Raw genomic sequence first — 22,062 nt, forward strand, 5'->3', positions numbered from 1 at the left:
TACTGATAAAGTAAACCTGAGCATTTTCTGCCACCCTCATGCTTGGGAACCTCATTCACACCACAGATGTGGCAACTGTGCCAGGAGTTACTAAATCCACTTTGATTTTGAATATCTTAGCTGTTAGAAAGGCAATATGACAGAATGATATCAAACCATCAATCAGTAGAAAAAGATTATTCGTGTTTCTCACGTTAGCCCCCAGGAAATTAAGCACATGCTGGTGGATTTGTCCTGTCACTCATGAGACTGCCATAGTTGGAGTCTTCAGCAGCTGAGGCCACAGAGGGCAAAGAAGCCAGTAATTTACATATCACATTAAACACGTGATGACAGAAAGGCCGGGCAACTTATGTTTTTATTTTCATGCATTCCACAGATGCAAGATGGAAGAGGGAAAAGCATTGAATGCATCCCAAAGGGAAACAAAGGCTATAGAACAGGCAGGAAACCCTTGTTTAAAATAGATACATCATTCAGGGGAGAAACACAAAATACTACAGCAGTTGCCTGTGGGAAATAGAAATGGGGATGGAGGAAGGATTAGTTTTCATATAACTTTGAAACATATTCTCAAACGTGATCATGTGTGCAGGTTGTATTTCTAAGGGCAAACTAAACAACAGTATTTGAATAGCTGAGTGTAGTCTGTCAGGAAGATTGCCATCTCAGGTTAGACCTGAGAGGTGGATCTAGTGCCAAGACTTCACGCTTCAGATCAGAACTTAAAACTTAGTATTGCTCGTGAAAGTTGTAGATGATTGGGAAATAGTGGCTGGCCACTCTGCTGCTAGACATGGGGCTAAGATATAAATTATTGACACTGATATGGTATTACATAGCTGCAGAAACACAACTCTAATCTGATCTATTGTTCTTTTATGCATAATGAGAAGCCCGATCCTCTTCCCTTTACATGATATAGCAAACCTGCATTCACTTGGCATCGTTTGAAACATTTACGTGCACAGCCTTAATGTCAATTGCTTTCCACAGGGAAGGACAGCATGCAGTTGTCCCTCCTCAGATATGTCACTGAAAGATGCCTTCCTTTGTCATGTGGTATCTCTACTGCCTACTTTAAATGCTTCTGAAACACTGACAGTCTCCCATTACCAAATCAGATATCTCCTACTTGCAGGTATACAGTGAACAGATGATTGAGTAAGTGTCCTTTGTGCCTAGGCTTTGTCTCCAGGTAGATTTTGCTTGAGGTGGGGACCCTGTTTGTGTTAAGAAAACTTATTAGACTTCCCAGCTCACCCTGGAGCATAAATCACAGGAAAAAAATGTTGGGAATTGTTCCATACAAACCAGCCAAGTTTGTAGTTCATCTAGAATAATAGCACAGTCTTCATAATAGTACTATTACCTCTTCTTCATACCTTACAACTTCTCCTTATGTAGCCAAAGGGACTCTTACAACAAAATAACATGGCCAACATCACTGTAATACACCACATACTCATCTTTAAATCAAGTCCACGTTGAAAGTTCTATAATTGGAAACAATAAAGGGGCTCTCTGTGATGCTCAGAGATGCAACAATAAGGATAACAGTTTATACAAAATCCCGAACATAAAGTTTTAGGAAATGCCAGGTGATTGGTTAGTCGTAGCTCAGGAATATTCTGCAAAGTTATACATGGAGAACTCTTGGTCAGTATTGTGAAAAAGGAAATAGGTGATACTTAATCCAATGCTTATCAAGAATTATTAATAGCTTAATTTAATGGATCATTACTACATCTAGAATATTATATAGAAATGTACTTGCAATAATTGTGCATGTAGTAGCTTGGGTCTTGTACTTTCTACAATTGAAATCATGTAACTGCAATCATCAAATTTGTCAGTGGACACGCAGTTTCTTGTGTAGTTACTCGGTACAGGCTCATAATGTGATTTTTATCTATTTGAAAACTCTTGGCAAAGCCTATTGGAGCATGTCTATAATCTGAAAACTAAAAATTTATGGTCAGTAGGATCACTTATGTTCATGACTATCCTGGGCTGCATATAGGAATGTGATGAGTCAAAACAATCAGTCAAATAAAAACAAACAAACAAAACATACTTTCTAAAGTATGAATCATCATTTCAATACTAACATGCTTTTAAGACCCAGAAAACAACAGAAGAGCTAATGTGAGAGGCCCCTCTGTATGCTGTGAATGTGTTTTATTACAATTGGTTAATAAAGAAACTTCTTTGACCTATGGCAGGGCAGAATATAGCTAGGTAAGAAGTCCAAGCAGAGATACAGGGAGAAAAAAAGTCAGGGTCAGGGAGAAGCCAGCAGCCGCGGGAGGAGTAGGATACCAGAGCATTAGTGGTAAGCCACGGGGCACGTGGCAATACACAGATTATTAGAAATGCATTAATTTATATACAGAGCTAAGCAGTAAGAAGCCTGAGCCATTGACCAAACAATGATAATTAATAGTAAGACTCTGGGTGGCCGTGGGGACCGGCAGGCAAGAGAGAAACTGGTCTAGTGGGACTGGATGGGACAGACAAAAACTTCCAACTACAGACAGCAAATGAGGCCTTACCACAGGAGCAGTTTACCAAACCATACTGAGAAGTGTATCTTAGTATCTTGGTTGAAAAAGCAAAGATCTAAAGTGATTAATTGACAGTGTATCCACTTCCGAGCGGCTGATGCCAAGCTGTCATCTTCAGAAGATTGACAGTTGAGGGTAGAACTTGAGAGTAGGGACACTAGACATTGGCTTAGGTAAGAGAAGTCTTTTGACAAGATACCACTTGAACTCAGCCTGATGGAGTGGGAGTTAGCTGAGCCAAATGAACAGTGCTTGCACAGACAGGAAACGTGAGGACCCTGCTCAAATGAAGACCTGGCTTCAGCATGAGAGGCTAATGAACCATTTGAAGCACCTACCTTTGTAACATTAGCCGGAGAGCCTGAGATCTGATTTCACTGCAGCTTGCTAGTCTGCTCCCTTCCCATCTTAATATTGCAAATATGAGCTATGGGGCTAAATGTCCAATGTCACAAGTAATCTGATCTTTATTAATCAAAATGGTTGGACAGAATATTTCAAGACGCCACATCAGCGACCAGCAACAATGAGTCCAGGCTGGGAGATGAGAAGAGTTAGTTCTTAGAGAGGAGAGCCTGGCGTACATTCAGGTTAGAAAAGGCATGAATTCAAATGAAATCATTAGCAGAACCTAGCAGCCGATCCCTTCGTGCACAGAAATGAAGAGCCTGCTGGAGTGGAACACAGTGCAAACCAGTCGAGTAAGAAAGGGCTTGAATTTTTTCATCTTCCCCCACCAAAGAAAGACATCAAAAATACATCAGCTGGCATTTTCTAACTTGAAAGAGTATTACTTCCCTTAATATGGGAATCATGCTAGAAGAAAGATCTAGTTTTGCTTAATCTTTTGTATTTTCCATCACCTGAGATTCAATGCACTGTGTATGTTTCCTATACTGGGCACATTTAGATACAGAACCATCAGCCCTCATAATAAAAACATCAATACAGGCACATGAATAAATACCCATCCAGCATGAATGTTTAGTACATCGAGAATCACAGTATTATAATGGAAAATGAGATTTTTCCTCCCACACATCAAAGAACTCAGCTCTGGCACTTAGGGAGTTCCGTCACAAAAGCACACGCTGCTGGTGTGTGACAGTCCCAACTCCCGATGAATATTGGCAGATTTCAAACTCATTAAAATGGCAATCTGCTTGTAGACAATCAGATGGATGATGAGCGCCTGCAGTCACCTTGTCATGTTTTATAATGTGTCATGCAAGCATGGCAAACTTGTCTTCAACATGCAAGCACCCACCACTCAGCGCCACGTAAGGAAAAACACTGCCAGGGTTTCTAATACAGCTCTAAACTTACCCCCCAAATATAATTTTAGTATCAATAGCCTAAAGCATTGTGAAAATAATTTATATGCACATTAGTCTGAGCTAAATTATAAATGAGTCTTTTTTTTTTTTTTTTTTTTTTTACGAAAAGGCTAGATATGGTGAAAAATTGCCCTTTGAGCTAAATTCTGCCTACAGGTGGAGGACAAGGGAAGGCTGGGTGCTTTGTCTTGACATCTACAGGGCTCAGAGTGCATAATCCATGGAGCTCTACAGTTTGGGCTCTAGGTGTGCCTTGAAATAAAACTTGTAGTGATAAAATCTTTGGCAGAATAAAAAAAAAAAAAAAAAAAAAAAAACAACCCTTCCTGGTTGTGTCAGAACCATGGAAAACACCTCCGTACATGCTGTTGATGAGCACTCATTTTGTCACCCCAGATTCTTGTGTCCCTAATTCCAGAAATGGGTGTTTAAACAAGATCATGGCATCTATTTCCTTCGTAAGGCCTCCCAGAACCCGGTGCGCTCTTTCCAAACAGGAAATGGTCCCCATCTAAAATCCTTAGCAGTCTGTGGGTAAATGTTTCTCATTTCACAGTGAACCGGTGACTAGCCTCAGACAGGGTCAGGTGTTGGCACAAGCCCAGTGTGCCCAAGGAAGAGCGCTTGGCTTTCACTTGCCCTGCTAAAACTTGACCTTGAGTCTCCGCTCTCTGTCAAATAAGTCAAAGAGTAGAAACATTACTGCACTCACTCATAAGTGGATACCAGCTATAGACAAAGGATATTGAGCCTGTAGTTTATGATCCTAGAGAAGCTAAGAAATAAGGTGAATCCTAAGATAAACGTAAATAGATTCACCTGGAAAGTGGAAATAGACAAGATCACCTGACAAAATTGGGAGCATGGGGGTTGGGGTAGAAGGGAGGGTGGAAGGGGAAGAGGAGGAGAGGAGAGGTGAGGAGACCTTGAGGGAAGAGGATAGTTGAGAAAGGGGAAAGACGGAGATGAGAGCAGGAAAGAGATATCTTGATTGAGGGAGCCATAGGGTTACCAAGAAACCTGGCTTGAGAGAAAATCCCAGGAATCCACAAGGATGACCCTAGCTAAGACCCTAAGCAATAGGGGAGAGTGTCCCGATCTTGATTTGCCCTGTAGTCAGATTGATGAATAACTTAAATATCATCATAGACCCTACATCCAGCAACTGATGGAAACAGAGGCAGAGACCTGCATCGGAGCACTGGACTGAGCTCCCAAAGTCCAGCTGAAGAGTGGGAGGAGTGAGAATATGAGCAAAGAGGTCAGGACCATGATGGGTTCATCCACTGAAACAGTCTACCTGAGCTAATGGGAGTTCACCAACTCCAGTCAGACTGGGAAGGAACAAGCATAGGACCAAACTAGTCCCTCAGAGTGTGGTTGACAGTTGCATGACTGGGGCAGACTTGGGGTCACTGGCAGTGGTACTAGGATTTATCCCTACTGCTTGTATTGACTTTTTGGGAACCTGTTCTCTTTGGATGATACCTTGCTTAGCCTGTATATAGTAGGGAGGCCCTTGGACCTTCCCCAAAGCAATGTGCCTTACCCTCTCTGAGGAGTGGATTGGCGTGGGATGGGAGGGTGTGTAGAGGGTATGGGAGAAGAGGGAATAGGAACTTGGATTGGTGTGTATAATGAAAAAAGATAGTTTATTTTCTTTTTTTTTTTTTAAAGAAATAAAAGAAACATTGCTGGGTATTTTACCTGTCTTTCATAGGCCTCTTGGAGAGTTGCCATGAAGGTCCACTGTATAGGAAGCTATTATTTTTCTGAAACACGAGTTTAGTGTCTTTGAACTGTGACAGGCCTTCCAAGAACTGAATTCTTCTGTAGCAGTGGTTTTGTCTAGGTATCCATGGTTTTCACTGGGAATGTTTGTGACCTGAGATTTACCCAGGCTTTAGAATACAGCCCCCACATTTACCTCCTCCTTGCTTCATAGAAAGCTCTGCCAACTACACATACACACCGCCTGTCCTCATTTCCCATTCTCCCTACATTATCTAAATTTATTTATAATGGGAGTCATTGCTGAAATGCAAACACAGGCAAAGCAGACCAATCGATCCTGAAGGCAGCCTTCAAAGACGAGTTTCTACGCAGCTCTGATCAAGATCCTGTCTTCTATGCTTTCATCCTAGGACAGACATACCTGCCAAAGACTGTGAGGACGACACACACTCAGAACCCAGGTCTTCTCCCTTCAGATGGTAAGTTTTTACTTATTGTTATCTCAGGATATTTCCCCTGAAGTTACAGTTCTTTGATATTTTCAACAGAAGAAATCCCATGTCCCAGGAAAAATGGAGGAATGGGATGATAGCTTCCATAACTTTTTTGAAAAAGGAAACTTTGAAAGACAATAGATCAGTATTCAAGAGTGATGACATCATCAGGCTAGGAAATCTCAAGAGACAGGAACATAGTGGGCCAGCTCAGTGTATGAACCACATTTTACTGTAGGCCATGGGTAGGAGGGAGAAGCTGTGTCTGGTGGGCCACAGGTATGGAGAAACTTCTAGTCTAGAGAAACTAATGCAGGTGCAGTTCAGAGACCAAAAGAAGAACACTTTGAGCAGAGAGAACCGAAGTTTGAAGGAAGGCCGCTTCATGTCTTTCCCCAAATGTTGATCAGAGTCTGACAAACCAACTCAAGACAACTGAAGAAATATCCCCAAAAGATTACAGGGAGAAAATCCAATTAGAGTACCAAAGTTCATTAGTAGTCACACTGAGAACCTTGAGTTCTGCTGTGATTCACGGATCAAAGTATAACCCCAAACCATGTGATTATAATTCCATTTAACCATGCGTAAATACAAGCCTCAAAATGACCAGTGTGTGGTGAACTTAATCATACACCATAAAAATTTAAGCAGCAATTTTAGAAATACTAACATATGTAAAACGTCATGTGCCTGGTATCTAATAATAGAAATAGCAGGTTATAGTGCATATTACTTTAAGCATAAGAAAACAGATGAAGGTAGATCTAAATGAGTTCAAGGCCAGCCTGATCTACATAGAGATTTCCAGGATCACCAGAGAAACATAATGAGACCATGTCTCAATAAATAATTAGATAGATAGAAAAATAGATAGATAGAAAGATAGACTCAGCTGACTCATAATGAGTAGGGGACAGTCAATTACTTGAAACTGACCTTGAAATTGCATTTCTAATAGAATTAATAGAAAAAGACAATAAAACTATTCCTTTGGGTACATTCTATATGTTCAAAAGATAGTAAAAGAACGGAATGTACAAATTAGACACATGAATGATTTGAAAGTATAATCAGACTCTTAACAACTAAAAACTATATTTTGTGCTACAAATAAGAAATTTTATAAATATAAATATGAAATATTCAAAAAATAAAACAGTCAACTATCTTATAAGACATTAAAATTAATTTTGTAATTTTTTTCATTCATAGGCAATAATTTTCTGGAACTGTTTCCAAAAAGTGTAGAACTAATATTATCACAGAGCACAGTCATGTACACATGAAAGACATGTCTGCTAGCTGTGGACTCCATGCACATGAGTGGTTCCATAGGTTCGTCATAGAGCTGGAAAGTTCCTGTCACTTAGTGAGTTCACAGATTAACGTCATGGCACGATATACTGTACACATATCTGTGATGATCCTGATGAGAACACTCCTACCTCATTGCCAGTCACACAGAAGCAAACACATGTATCACACGTGATACTTGATAATGGCAAAAATGACTGTCAATGACTTCAGTAAGTACTTATTACACACTACACTACTTTTTAATGATTTTGGAACATATTCCTTTAACTTATATAAAATGTTTGTGGTAAAACTGTAGTTTTGTCTCATCTGCACAAGTTTTATATAGCTCATGGTTGCCACGTCTCTTCAGTCTGTCTAGTAGCTAGTGTGAGCAGCTGCCCCACTAGGTGTGAGTGAATTCACTCACGCCATTCACATTCACATGAAGCAACACTAGTACCACTCATAGAGTGATAAGTGACTACAGTAGGATTTTGCGTCCATGGTTACTATTTTTTTAAATAATTCCCAATATTTCAAAGCCAGTGGAACAACAGAGGCAAACTCATTAACGTGTAATCCTATTACTATGCTTTATGACAGATCAGCAAATTAACCATCTGTTAGCAGCCTGTGAAACTTTCAACAAGAGAACTCATGGTGCCAGAGAGCCTCATTTTTATTCCAAGTGTGTCTAGTGCAACATTTCGGCAGATGCTTTACAAACTGAATGTACACAAGTGAGTAAATTTCCCTTCACATCCATAAGTATTGTATAAAAGCAGCCATTGTCTTGTTTACCAGCCTTGAATTATACTTTTATACAGAGTAAATGACACACATAATCATAAGCTACTCAGCTGAAAATTATTAGGTAGGTAAAGTTATTAAATGTTATTGTAAAGAAAGAAATAATTAAGATTAATATCTCCCGCAAGAAACATTCAAACATGTCAAATAATGCTATAAGAAAAAAAGAACACTTTGATACTAATTTGAGCAGATTTGGGATGACAGTCATACACAACACAGTACTTTATAAGTATGAATATGATTGCATACAGTTTCTACAATGTTTCTAAAGTTGCTTTCTTGAAAAGCATTTTAAGTATAAAATGTTTAAATACTTTTTTACTATAACAACAGCAATTTGGAGGTGTTTGCATAGCTTTAAAAATACAAAATGTAAAATACTAATAATTACTTTGTACCATATAGAATGTTCATTAGGTCATTTGTGCATTTTCAGTTACTCACAGATTCTAACAATTGCCTAGAAAGAACTTGGCTAATAAATAGAAATACAAATGGATAAAGATGCATCCTTCTCTTCAGAGTTGATCATCAAGTAGTTAAATTAAAGGTAAATGTGAATTCAGTCTCATAGACTTTTATGTATTTGTATTTTGCTTTTCATCCTACTTGGTAACATCCTCAAAAATATGGTATTATTGTCTTTGCTAGAAATTATAAGCGAACCTCATACTTGTTTTTAAAAAGAAAGCCTTCACTATTGATGTCTTATCCACAGAGATGACAACCAATCAGGTGGTAAGAAAACCTCATAATGGCTGGGGCAAGGTTCTGTTCTTGTCTTTGCAAGAAAATATTCATCTTCAAAAATTCAAGATATTCTGGACATCCAGATGCCTAAAGAGGAAAATATAAATATCCAGATAGGATCATCAAGCAAAGAGAATTATGACTTTTGAGGACAGATCATCTGAGGGTAAGAATCTTTAAACATAAACTAGAATAATGGTCATGACTCACTTAAAAATCAAAGCTGGCTTTCGAGTTGGACAATAGCTCTGTCCTTCTCTAAATTCAAGTATGTTGTTAAAAGAAAAATTCAGAGTTTCTTTCTCATGTCAGAAGTCACCTGGTATAGCACAGAAAGAAGAAAGAATTTAGATCTTCATACATATTTTTGCCTCTATTGTACCTTTCAATGAATATATATCTGTATAAATAATGTTTAAATTTTCCACAATGAACAATAAATTTTCCTGCAGTAATCTTTGAAGTTTCCAGGAAGAAGATGGAGCCCCACAACAATGACTCCAACTGGCTGGTATGATGTCATGATGCGATAGCATTACTATGAGGCCTGTTTTCAGTACCAGCTGCTCAAGATGATTCCAACTTGGTTAGCTAAAATGGTATACTTTTTTTTTACAATGTTCTGGCTAGAACTCCAAATAGGAATGTCAGAAAATCCCTACCAAATACTCAAAGTCTATTTGCAATTATACCAGACAGTAATCTTGGAACTTAACCATCGTTTTACGTTCACAGGATCCCATAGAAAGAACATCGTCCCCATGACAGATAGAAGTAATTCTAGAAGACAACATGCCCTCTCCCACCAAAGTTTGTCCTCGGGGTTAGGGACATCAATTAAGGGTTGATTATAATTGGTGTAGGGTTGGGGGTTGGGGAAAATTATGTAGGATCAGGGATCTCTTTGAAAAAAAGGGAAATTGATAGGATAATAGACTAGTGTGACTTTACTCACACTAATAGCAATAGTGAGCAATAGAATGAATACTTGTAAGCTATTATTTATAGGCAATTTACATTGGTATAGATTCTTATATATTGATACAAACTTAAATTATATTGAGTATGTTCCTATTTTTGTCTATAATATTTGTATACCTAGGCAAAGTTATTTTGTCATATTGTATGCATGCATGCATGCTTCTACCTCTGCTTAAGACATTTTGTATATTGATACAATTTTAGGATATATTTATCATATCACAATATAAATTTCTACCTCTGATCAAGATACTTATACATGGTTTACATTTTGAGGTCATTGTCCTCATTTGTTGCACAGTTGTTTTAAGATTGTTTAATATTCTAATATGAATTCTTAGTCTTTAAGTTATATAGGTATTAAGAATTATAGGTCAATAGTCATCTATGTTTGTTATACTTATAGTTAGACTAATTAGGTTCTTTAGATACATAAAGATTGTATTCTGCATAAATAGGTGATCTTCAACCACTTCAAAGAGCTGTAGAATATGGCATTTAAATAACTTAGGGCTCTGTTGACATGAAACATAATTGCTCCTGGCAGCACCAATCTATTCCCAAGAGAATGTTGAACACTGAAGACACTCTACTTGGAGCATGTTTTCTTCTTGGCAAAACTGGCCTTTGGGCTAGAAACTGCCCATGCTTTGACCACTGACAAAATGCACAATGTCTGAACAGGACAAGCAGGATACAAGAAAAAAAGACTGTCAAATCTTGCCAAGACAGGGTAAGATAGTTTTGAAAAATTTGCTGCCTCTGAAAATGGTCTCTTAGTAACTCCAGGCCTTGACCAAAGTTGGTTGCTCCAACACTGCAAATGAGACTTTGGGTGATTGCCCAGGTAGCCAGTTGTCTCTGTCATTTGTTGCACATTTTGGAAGTTGCTTGATTGTACTTCCTGCTTACTCAAGTAATATTATTTCCCTTCTCAGGTCTTCGATGGAGTTGAAGACTAGATAGTTGTAGTTACTTTCCTCTCATGACTTGGCCAAATTATTTAAAATACAATACTTAAACTCTTAGGATAGGATAATTATTGAAACACTTATCACATGTTTCTTGCTTAATATTGTTTACGCTGATTATAATTCTAATTTTTATACCTGTAATTTGTTCTTATTGTATATAATTTTGTATTAGGCTTAGAACTCTTTTATTTAAATAAGAGGGGGAGGTGCTGTAGGAAATCCTACAGCCAGTAGCTTTTAAGTTACCTGCCCACTTGGGCGTGGCCTCTTATACTATAAATGCTAATGTAGAGTGCACATTCCCTCTCTCTTCCAGCTTCTGGATTCAGTTCCTGTTCCACATTCATGCAGAGGACTGTGATCTGTGATTCTACCCCTAAATAAATAACCCTTTAGTTTACTCAATTCTGAGCTACTGTGGGATTTCTTTTTAGTGTCCATCTTCACTGCATAAATGAAAATTGATATCCTTTGACCAATGTCCCCCTGTTCTCTTTTTACTCTAGCACCTATGACCACTTCATTACTCTTTACCTCTGTTAGTTCAATTTTTTTTAGTTTCCTATACAAATAGAATCACACAGTATTTGATTTTTAGTCTTTAGTTTATGTCATTAGCTCATTCAATATTAGATTTACCTATTTTAAGGCTATATGGTAGTGGGATAGATAGATAGATAGATAGATAGATAGATAGATAGATAGATAGATAGATAGATAGATAGATAGGACACAGGTATTGGGTAGAATTCATTTCATTTCCATTCATCCCTTGACAGATAATTGGATCATTTTTTTAATATTTATTTATTATGTATACGATATTCTTTCTACATGTATGCCTTCAGGCCAGAAGAGGGCACCAGACCTCATTACAGATGGCTGTGAATCACCACGTGGTTGTCAGGAATTGAACTCAGGACCTTTGGAAGAGCAGGCAGTGCTCTTAACCGCTGAGCCATCTCTCCAGCCCCTGGATTATTTTAAATATTGTTAAATACTGTGTAATAAGTAGGGGGTGCAGATATTTTAGAAATACTGTTTGCATTTTTTGTAACGGTGATATTGTCTAAGTTAAGGTTTTATTGCTATTAAGAGACACCATGACCACGACAACTCTAATAAAGGAAAACATTCAATTGGGTCTGGCTTGCAGTTTCAGAGGTTTAGTCCATTACAGTCATGGTGGGAAATATGGCAGCATGCAGGCAGAGGATACTAAACACGGAGCTGAGAGTTCTACATCTGATCCTCTGGTAGCAGAAAGGGATACACTGGCCAGGCTTGGGTTTCCAATGCCACACCTACTCCAACAAGGCCACACCTACTAATAGTGCCATTCCCTATTGTAAACAGAGACTGCTCATTTGTTTCCTGACTTTTCAGACCTGAATAATCACATAGAAACTATATTAATTACAACACTGTTTGGCCTGTTATCCCAGGCTTCTTGTTAACTAACTCTTACAACTTAAAATAACCCATTTCTCTTAATCTGTGTATCACCATAAGGTTATGGCTTACTGGGTAAGATTCTGGTATCTGTATCCTTCAGCAGCTACATGGTATCTCCCTGACTCCTCCTACTACACACACATGTGTGTGTGTTCATATTTCCTGCCTTGATCAGAAAGCAACAGGAAGTAGATTGTGACACTTAGGGTAGTTTGAGCATAGAAGAACTCAAAGCTCACTCCCACAGTGACACGTGTCCTCCAACAAGGCCACACCAACTCCCAATAGTGCCAGACTCAAAATTCACTGTTTTTCCTTTGAATAGATTTCTCTGGGTTTTCTTGCAGCTGTGGAACGCTGACTAATGCAACACTTCTTTAAAGGAATAATTCCATAGATAAACAAGTTCCTGAAAGTCTTAATTTCCCATCATACTAATATCCTAATCCTTAACATTCTAACCTTCTCAGTATTAAATGTAGAATACAGAGTATCAGGAAGTATTACAGGTGAGATCGTAATAGCTATGTTATATCAGAACAACTATTTAAAAAAATTAAAGGCAATACTGGCTCAAACATACAAAGAAGGTATGTTCCCTTGAATGCGCCATGTTTTTCTGTTCCATCATGTGTCTTTTGACTTTGTTCTTGAAAACAGGACATTTAAAAATAATAGCCAAGTCTATGACTTTGTAGATAGACTCAGATCCAGGATAGTCTTCATTCATTAGGTAAGCTTGCTACAGAACTAAATATTAGCCCAAGGAGACCTGAGGGGAGAGACCTTATTATTTTCAGAAGATGACTTCTTGCCTGTGTCACATGTAGCTTTCCAACTGAAACAGCCTTGGCTGCTTTTCTGTCTTCATTTCCCAGAGGGCGCCACTCTCGCTTTCCTGAGCACTGTGGATGGTCTAGTAGAAGACATCTGTAACATCTTGCCTTGGGTGTGCGCATGTCTGTAAACTCTCACAGCTCTCAAGGGGACTTCCTGTCACAATTCCTTACTCTGAGTAAAACAGTGACTAATACTCAAGGGAGTCTCAAAACATTAATACTTTGAAATTAAATTACTCTGCTTCTGGGTATTATAGTCAGGGATCTGGCAACCAGACTGGCTCCTCCTTTAGCCCAAGGGTACATTGGATCAGAAGATGGGTCAAGGGTAATTAAAATGCTTTTTCTTATGGAGCATATGCAACTGTCTGCTATGGAGTTTAGCTGTTTTACTAAGACTTCCTAGATTGCTTTTTCACAGTTTCTGGGTGGTTTTACCATTGTTATGAGGAAGCAAGGCCTTGGAGATTTTTTGCTCACTACTTTGTTAATATAGAGCCTCCTAAGTTCATAATACAAGTTAAAACTTTTATTCAGTCACCACTATTTAATCACTACTTCATGCAAATTAAGCAAGACATTAACATATCTGAAACATTTATAGTGAGAGAGATATATACCGCCTTCCTTTTAAATTTCATGATAAAAGGTAGAAGGCATTTAATACATCATCTGGTTCTTTGGGAAGAAAATCATTCACTATATTACTGTTAGGTCAGATTTTCATGAAAAACATCTATAATTTTATTATCAGTTCTTAGTAAACCCAATTATGAAATCACATCAAGGTGATATGCCCCTAAAATACAAGCAACCTACACAACTGACCGTCTCATTTTCTCCTCTTTGTTCTACTGGAAGTCCTTGTCTCTATTCTCCTCTGTATTCTTCTCTGCTCGTGGGCTTCCTCTGACAGCTTTGTTGTCCTTTCTATCACCCATGGGAATTGCAGTTTGAATTCTATTTTGCATACATATTGTATTACCTATTAAGTTAGGATGCACTGACTTAGGGAGATTGTTTTCTGAAAACATTTAAAACGTTTCTGATGACCATGGCTTCACAGATCAGATAGTTCAATCATGCATGATCCAGCTAAGGACAGAAGGTGCTGCGTCTGCGTAGGTGAACTAGTCAGCCATGAAGCAAACACAACAAGCTCCCTCATTCGTACGCTCAGGTCGTTTTTAATTATTCTATCCTTTTAAATCCATTATCTCAATTACTCTGATGAAAACTAAATTGAACCGTATGGAATAGTCATTTGCAGGGGCAACACTAAAACCATCTCACAAGCAGAACTGCTGCTGCAGAGTGCTAATGGTCAGTCCATTTTCTGTATCTTAACCCTGCACACGGAGAAGTTCTTGCAAGACCAGAGGAGGGAGTGAAACAGCTTACCATACTGAACACACCTCTGGATCAGTGCAGGGAATATTTTCTATGGACAATAGACATTTTTAGTATTTTAATAGCAGAACTATAGCAAACTGGTCAAATGTAAGGGTCATTTAATTCTCCTGCCTCTCTCCCCTGGTCTCTCTGATGCTTCTAAGATCTTCCTGATGTACAATATGTTTGGATAAGCCCTATCTTTTCTGAAAAGAAAACATCAGATGATTTACCTAGCGATCTCTCCTGCCTTAGGAGGCAGGTAAGCAACTGGTTGCCAAGCAACCATTAATTTCCTTCTTGCAACAATAAAAGTAAACAGGCTACATATTCCTCAATTAAAAGAAAAGTCTCAAAGCCTCAGTCTGTAAAGAACTGACAGAAATCAGGTCAAAGGCTCTCATCAAGATCCCTTAAGTACACAGTCCATAATCAGGTAACTAAGACTTTCATCCTTATTCAAGGATACAGAGGAGGATGGGGTAGGGGAGCTCATCACATTAGAGATGAGAGAGCATTCAGGCAGAGCTACATGGATCACACAGCCTCATTCATCTTTGTCCTCACAGTCATGTATTTCAAAGTCACATGTGAGAAACACCATGGTATTCAAACCGAGGTGCAGCATGTACGCCAGGGTTCATGGTTTCACAGACAAATTAAAACACCTTCCTTGAGCCGGGCAGTGGTGGCGCACGCCTTTAATCCCAGCACTCGGGAGGCAGAGGCAGGCGGATCTCTGTGAGTTCGAGGCCAGCCTGGTCTACAAGAGCTAGTTCCAGGACAGGCACAAAAGCTACAGAGAAACCCTGTCTCGAAAAACCAAAAAAGAACACCTTCCTTGATAGCTCTCTTATTTTTAGGAAAATTCTCGTGCTTACTTCAGCATCAAAAGAAACAGGCTTGCTTTTGAACAAAATCCAGAGTATGACACAATTTTTAAAGAAACAAAGAGTGAAAACATTCTACAATGTGGAGTACCAGTGAGGTACCAATGTGGATTATGTCTGTCTTACATCTCTAGTGGTGGCCTGTGCTTCTATTAGTCAGCAACTCTATGTTGCAGTGAAATACCTAAGGCAACTGCTGCAAAGAAAACCACCCAAGGCAACTAAAAAGAGAAAGGACCTGAGGAGCTCACAGCATGAGACATTCAAAGGCTTGGCACTTTCATTGGCTCAGCTAGTGAGGTTGGCAGGTGGCATCATGGAATGCAGGAGTTCACCTCAGAGAAGAACAGTGACATCTTCAAAGTATAACAAAGAAGAGAGAGGAAGCCAGGAGGGGTGCGGCATTCCTGTCATGTGTACCCGACAGTGATCTAAGAATTTCCTACAAGGCCACCATCTCAAAGTTTCCAACAGCCCCAGGAGCCAACCCCTCGCACAGGGACTTTGGGGCACACTCAAACTACAAGGAAGCCACAGCAACCCTTTAACTGATGTCCATATTAAGTTTGTTTCTGTTATCTATTATAGATAAAAGTCTTTTGAAGCCTTTCATAATCGTTTGGAAGACAGTTCTTGATTTCAACATTGATTGGTTGATTAAATATAAGTGCCTTGCCTGCATGAATATATGTGCACCATATGTGAGCCTGGTGCCCATGGCGGTCAAAAGACAGTGTCAGATCCACTGGAACTAAATTACGCATGGCTGTGAGCCACAGTATGAGTGTTAGAAACTAAACCAGGGTCTTCTGCAAGAGCAACAAGTGCTCTCCACTGCTGAACCATCTCTCTCGCTCCTGTTTGGCTGTTCTTCAAGCCTTACTTGGGGTCTCTCATTTATCTGCAGATACTGACCACTCATCAGGAACATGTCTGCTTGTCTGACTGTGGATTCATTCTCTGATCTTTAGATTCTTGTCCTCCAATAGACTGGAGTAGATTCGCCAATAAATTGAAAACGAACATTATAAAATTGTTTAAAATTTAATTGTACTGTGACATTTCAGTTACATTCTGTCAGTCAGGAAGAAATATATACCAGTTCAGTTCATATGGAACCAATTCCTGCCTCTTGCTAATAAGAAAGGTATGCCAGGCTACGAAGGTGTGATCATGGTGGTCATTCATCACAAAGAATAAAAGCTACACCCACAAATCCCATCAACCCCACTGAACTGCATGTCATCCACTTTGCACTGAGTATCACTGATTATTTAAGTAAATTGATTATTATATGCTAAAGTCTGACCTTGCCATAAGTTTGGAATGAAGTCAACAAGGAAAAGGCTGGCTTCTGTAGAGATAACCACATCACTTAAGGCTAGAGCACAGAGAAGTTGATCCCTAAAGAACATAAGTGTTAGGTCTAATAGGAAAGCCATGTATATTTTAAATAAAAGTGTATATACAATGTTTGATATTAACTGTTAACTTGTTATGATTTATAGTCACCAAAGAAACAAATTTCTAGAAATGTCTATGAGGGAGTGTTCAAATTGGGTTCATTGAGGTGGGAAAATCCACTTGTTGAGTGACATCACTCCATGGGCCGAACTCTGGGACTGAACAAACAAGGGAAATGAGCTGAGCATCAGCATCTATAACTCCTTGCTTCCTGAGTTCATATGTCTCCACTTCTGCCATCATGCCTTCTCCACTCGGTGGACTAGATCCCCACACTGAGAGAACTATTTCCTGCTTCAGTCACTTCTTATCAGGTCTTTTGGTCTCAACTCTGAGAAAAGCAATGAATATAATTATTTTTCTTTAGAATAATTATGAAGAAGAGGGAAACTGTGGTGAGTAGTCATCATGAGCTATCATTTAAATCAGACATGCAAGGAGGAGTCGTGAGCCAAAGACCAGGAAAACCACACATACATAGACACACAAACACACACACACACCAAATAAACAAATAAAAAACACAGAGAAAAGGGCCTGAATGATCAAATTCTAATCTCCATCAGGAGTCTATGCCAAATAAAACTTAAAGAAACTATTTTTAGGCCACCCACCTGTCCCCTCAGACAGTGGTCTTTGGCCAACAAAATCCTGAATACCTAGTAGACAACTTACATAACTTCATTCCTGGCCGATTGAACTTAAATTATTGTTTATATTTTCTTATTTTTTGAGATTATAATTATATTCTTAAATATATAGAGAGTGAATAATCTAGACAAATTGAAAAGAGAAGCATTTGATAGAAAAATATATTAAATAAAAAAACACATTTAGGAATCTTAACATTATCAGGAACAATCAATGCAAGAATGGCATATTTTCTTAACCCTGAACAAAGCTCCAACCCATATAAGGTTAATATAAAGTTAATGGCTCTTCATACTACAGTAAACTCTGTAAACTAAGAAGCAAGAGCAGCCACTTCATGGGTTACCATTTAACCCAGCTCTTGCTGTGGTCTCCACTTTTGTTATGTTTTCACTTCAAAGCCACATTTTTCTCACTATGTCCATGCAAGTGGATAAAAGAGGAAAACATCAGGAGTGCCGGTGGCTTTTAAAATAAATTAAACTGAAACCCCTTTCTGCATTGCAGCTTTCCTTATCAATATTTAAATAACTTATATAAATATTTTAATCACAATGACCACCAGAATGATTGTGTGAACTGATTGTCACATTGAAGCTACACATTGATTGTGAACCACTGGTGATGTTAGCTCCATACAACGTCTTTTATTCCCACTATGAAATGGGAATATCCTGAATGGACTTTAATGGATGAAAATCCAGGAAAGTTTCTTAGGAAGGGATATGTGTGTCTGTGGAAACACCACATAGAACATCTTGGCATCAAGGTGAAAGTGGGAGGAAAAAAAGGTGTCTTAGTGTTTCTCAGATGACACTGGATAAGGCACAAAAGTGAGACCCACCAAACATGGGAACTGTCGTTGTACATATAAGAATCCAAGGACACAGTCACCAAGTCCAACATGCTTTCATGACAATAGTCCAGAAGAAACTAGAAATAGAAGCTATTTTGTTAATGAGGCCATATTGAAAATTCCTATAGTCAACAAGATACAAAATGGAAAGACTCAACAAATTTCCTCTAAAATCAGGGATGAGGCAAGGGTATCCACTCTCTTCTCTTGTGGCAGTAAGGTGAGAGAAAAAAATAAAGGGGATACAGGTAGCAGAAGTCAACATGTCACTATGTGTGGGTGACATGACCCTACATGTAGCAAGGAGTGCAGGGCCCCTTTGTTCCATCCTGCCCTGCTACCTTAACCCCTGAAGTAACCACACCGAAACTGTATTCATTTAAGCACTGCCTGGCCCATTAGCTCTAGCCTCTTATTGGCTAACTCTCACATCTTGATTAACCCATTTCTATTAAATCTGTGTATCACCATGTGACTGTGGCTTTCTGGCAAGATTCTAACCAACGTCCATCTCAGGCATGAGATTCATGGTGTCTGCCACACTGCCCTTCTTCCCAACATCCTGTTCTCTTTTCCACGCCTATCTAAGTTCCGCCCTGTCAACTAGGCCAAGGTAGTTTCTTTAATAACCAATGAAAGTAACACAAATACAGAAGGACCTCCTATGCCACCTACAGTTAGAAGCCCCAAAAGCTTCCTCAAGAAAACAGTTAACTCTGATAAATACTTTCAGCAAAGTAGCAAAATACAAAATCAGCATATAAAAATCAGTTATTTTCCATAATCAACTCAAATTGGATTTAAAATTAAAACGATTCTGCCCAGTAAAACAAGCATTAAATGAACAAACAGCCTACAGGAAGAGAAAACCTTGCTAGTTATACAGTCAACAGAGGGTCAAATGTCAAAAAGTAAACAGCTTATTTAATGAAAGAGCTAACGAGATGCAGCTGCAGTTCTCAAATGATGAAGTGAGGGGGTAGGTAAATGGCTCAGGGAGTAAGTTCTTACTGCATTATCACAAGGATCTGACATCCAAGCACACTGGTGAGTACCTGAAGCACCAGCACCGAGGTGATGGAGACAGACCCTAGATGTTAACTAATCCATCTGTCAAGAGGAATGGGTGAGCTTCAAGCCCATATGGATGTGCCTCAACAAATAAGAGAAGGAACTATAGATGAGGACATATAATGTTGACCTTTGTCCTCCACATGTACATTCAGGATCATGAAAATATGACCACAAAACATACGAGGGACAGAAAGGAAGGGGGTGAGTAACAAATGGGAAATAAACATAGGAAAAATACACAACATGGTTTACCATCAGGGAAATGCTTATCAAATTACACTGAGAGTCTAATTCACCCAGATCAGTAAAGCCATCATCCAGAAAACAAATAAGAACAAATAACACAGTGTAACAGTAACAAAGAAAAAGAGGCCATGATTTTGAGAGGGGGTGAGTTACACAGAGGTATTGGAGGGAGGAAAAGGAGGGGTCTTACATAATTGTATTCTAATTAAAAATTAAGAAAAAACATATGTTCATATCAAAAGATGTAAAGCACTCGGCAGAAGTTGACACCATTTCAGGATTTTGAAAAATGGATTATTGAACTAATAACAGAAAGAAATTATCTCAGCATAATTAAAGCCATGGTTTAAAAGCTGAGCGACTGAATATTAAGTTCCTGAGATCATGAGCAAGGTGTTGGTGGTCACTCTTAGCACCCTGTTAATGAAATAGTAGAAGTTCTACCTAGCTCTAGGCAAGAACAAATAAAGGTATCCACATTGGAAAAGAACAAATGAAATGTTCTCTCTTCGAGAAACAAAATACATAACAACAGAACACCAAGAAAAGGCACAAACATTCAGTTAGGAAGCACACATGTTGTCAAAGCTTGGTGTAGAACATTGTCCTGGACTATAATCATCCCATGAACATTGTTGAATTACATTCATATATCTCCCCCTCAAATCTCACCTTTCTTTTTAAATTTCAGGATTACATGGTGTCTTGGAAAGTAGGTTAGAACACAGCTGAGGCTGGCTAACTCGTAATTCTCTAGGATTTTGGCTAATATAAGGAAGCTAAACCATGTTCCCTAACTAGAGTTATACCCCCCCAAAAAAATATGTATGAGAACTGGCAGGTGTATTAATGCAGGCTGATTACAATCAGAAGCATAAAATCAGGGCAAATCCTTCTTATATACAATTTGTGATGCTCCAGATTAGCACACCCTAGGTCAAAGGTGGACCCTTCCTAATAAATCTCTTTTAGTGATTGCAATCGTCACGCCTTCCCCAGCTGCATGAAGCCATTACTTTATAGAGTAAATCAGTATAACTTAATATAAGGAACTTATTCACAGGAGGCTCTAGAGAATTTATTTACTTGAAAGGAAAGAACAATTATTTCTTTCCAAGGCATTTGCTTGCTCAGGCTCCTAAGATGATGTGATCCTTATAAATTTTGGTTCCCGACTAGGAAAGTGGCCCAGTGCAAAGAGTACCTAACACACCAGTGTGGACACACAATTGTAATTCCCCATAGCCTGTGTAACATCCAGATGCAGTGGTGGTCATCTGTAATCTCAGCATGCCACAAACAAGATGGAAGGCAGAGTGGAGAATCTCCAGCACACAGATCAGCTAGCTAGGCACAGGTGATACCAAAGGGTGCAACAACCTTGTCTGCAACTAGGAGGAAGACGACTATCTTCTGAACTCCACATGTGTGGCATGGCATAGTTGTGCCCACACATACCTACATGAACACATACCCATGCATGCATTAAATGGATGAACTTGGGTTCCTAGAGTGGTGTGCCATGAGCTTTTCCTTGAGGTTTTGTTCATTTGTTTATTCATTGATGGGTGGCTACAGTGAGTGAGAACACTCAGGATGGCTCCCAGCTTGCATCAGCAAGTCCTCCAGCTAGGTATGGTGAGTGGATGCAGGTGGTATCAGGAATGTAACTGACTGTAGAGGACTAGATTCACAAGGCAGTTAGTGGCCTCAGCTGTTTTTATCTGCTATGTTTTTACACAACACAAATCATTCTGGATATGAAAACAGAAGCATCACATCACACCAGAGTACATAGTGACAGTTCCCCATCTCTTCTTAAGGCACTTTGATTGCCATTGATATATCTTGATCAAAAGATTGCAGATATATTGCAATACACAGTCCTGATTCTCCTGATAGTTCAAATCTCTTGCATGAGGGCTGAGTAATAGAGCCATAGCTGTACATAGCTGTACAGTTCTTCACTCAGGTAGATTCATCACTCATGCCACACCCGCTCCAACCTCCCAAGATCATCACTTTGTAGCGCTTCAACACAATGTGGTATAATAAGTGAAACAACTTAATAAAATTTAGTTTCTAAATATAAAAGAACACATTTTCCTAAGAGAAATGAACAATTAACACCTTTAGACATGTTCACTTGTCCAAGCTTGCTAGAGGATCTAATTATTCACAGGCCTTTTACAATTCAAACTCACTACTTTGAATTGTAAATTTTCTCAATCTTATGTACTTTT

The sequence above is a fragment of the Chionomys nivalis genome, chromosome 6, assembly GCF_950005125.1.
Source record: "Chionomys nivalis chromosome 6, mChiNiv1.1, whole genome shotgun sequence".
In the NCBI taxonomy this organism is placed as follows: Eukaryota; Metazoa; Chordata; class Mammalia; order Rodentia; family Cricetidae; genus Chionomys; species Chionomys nivalis.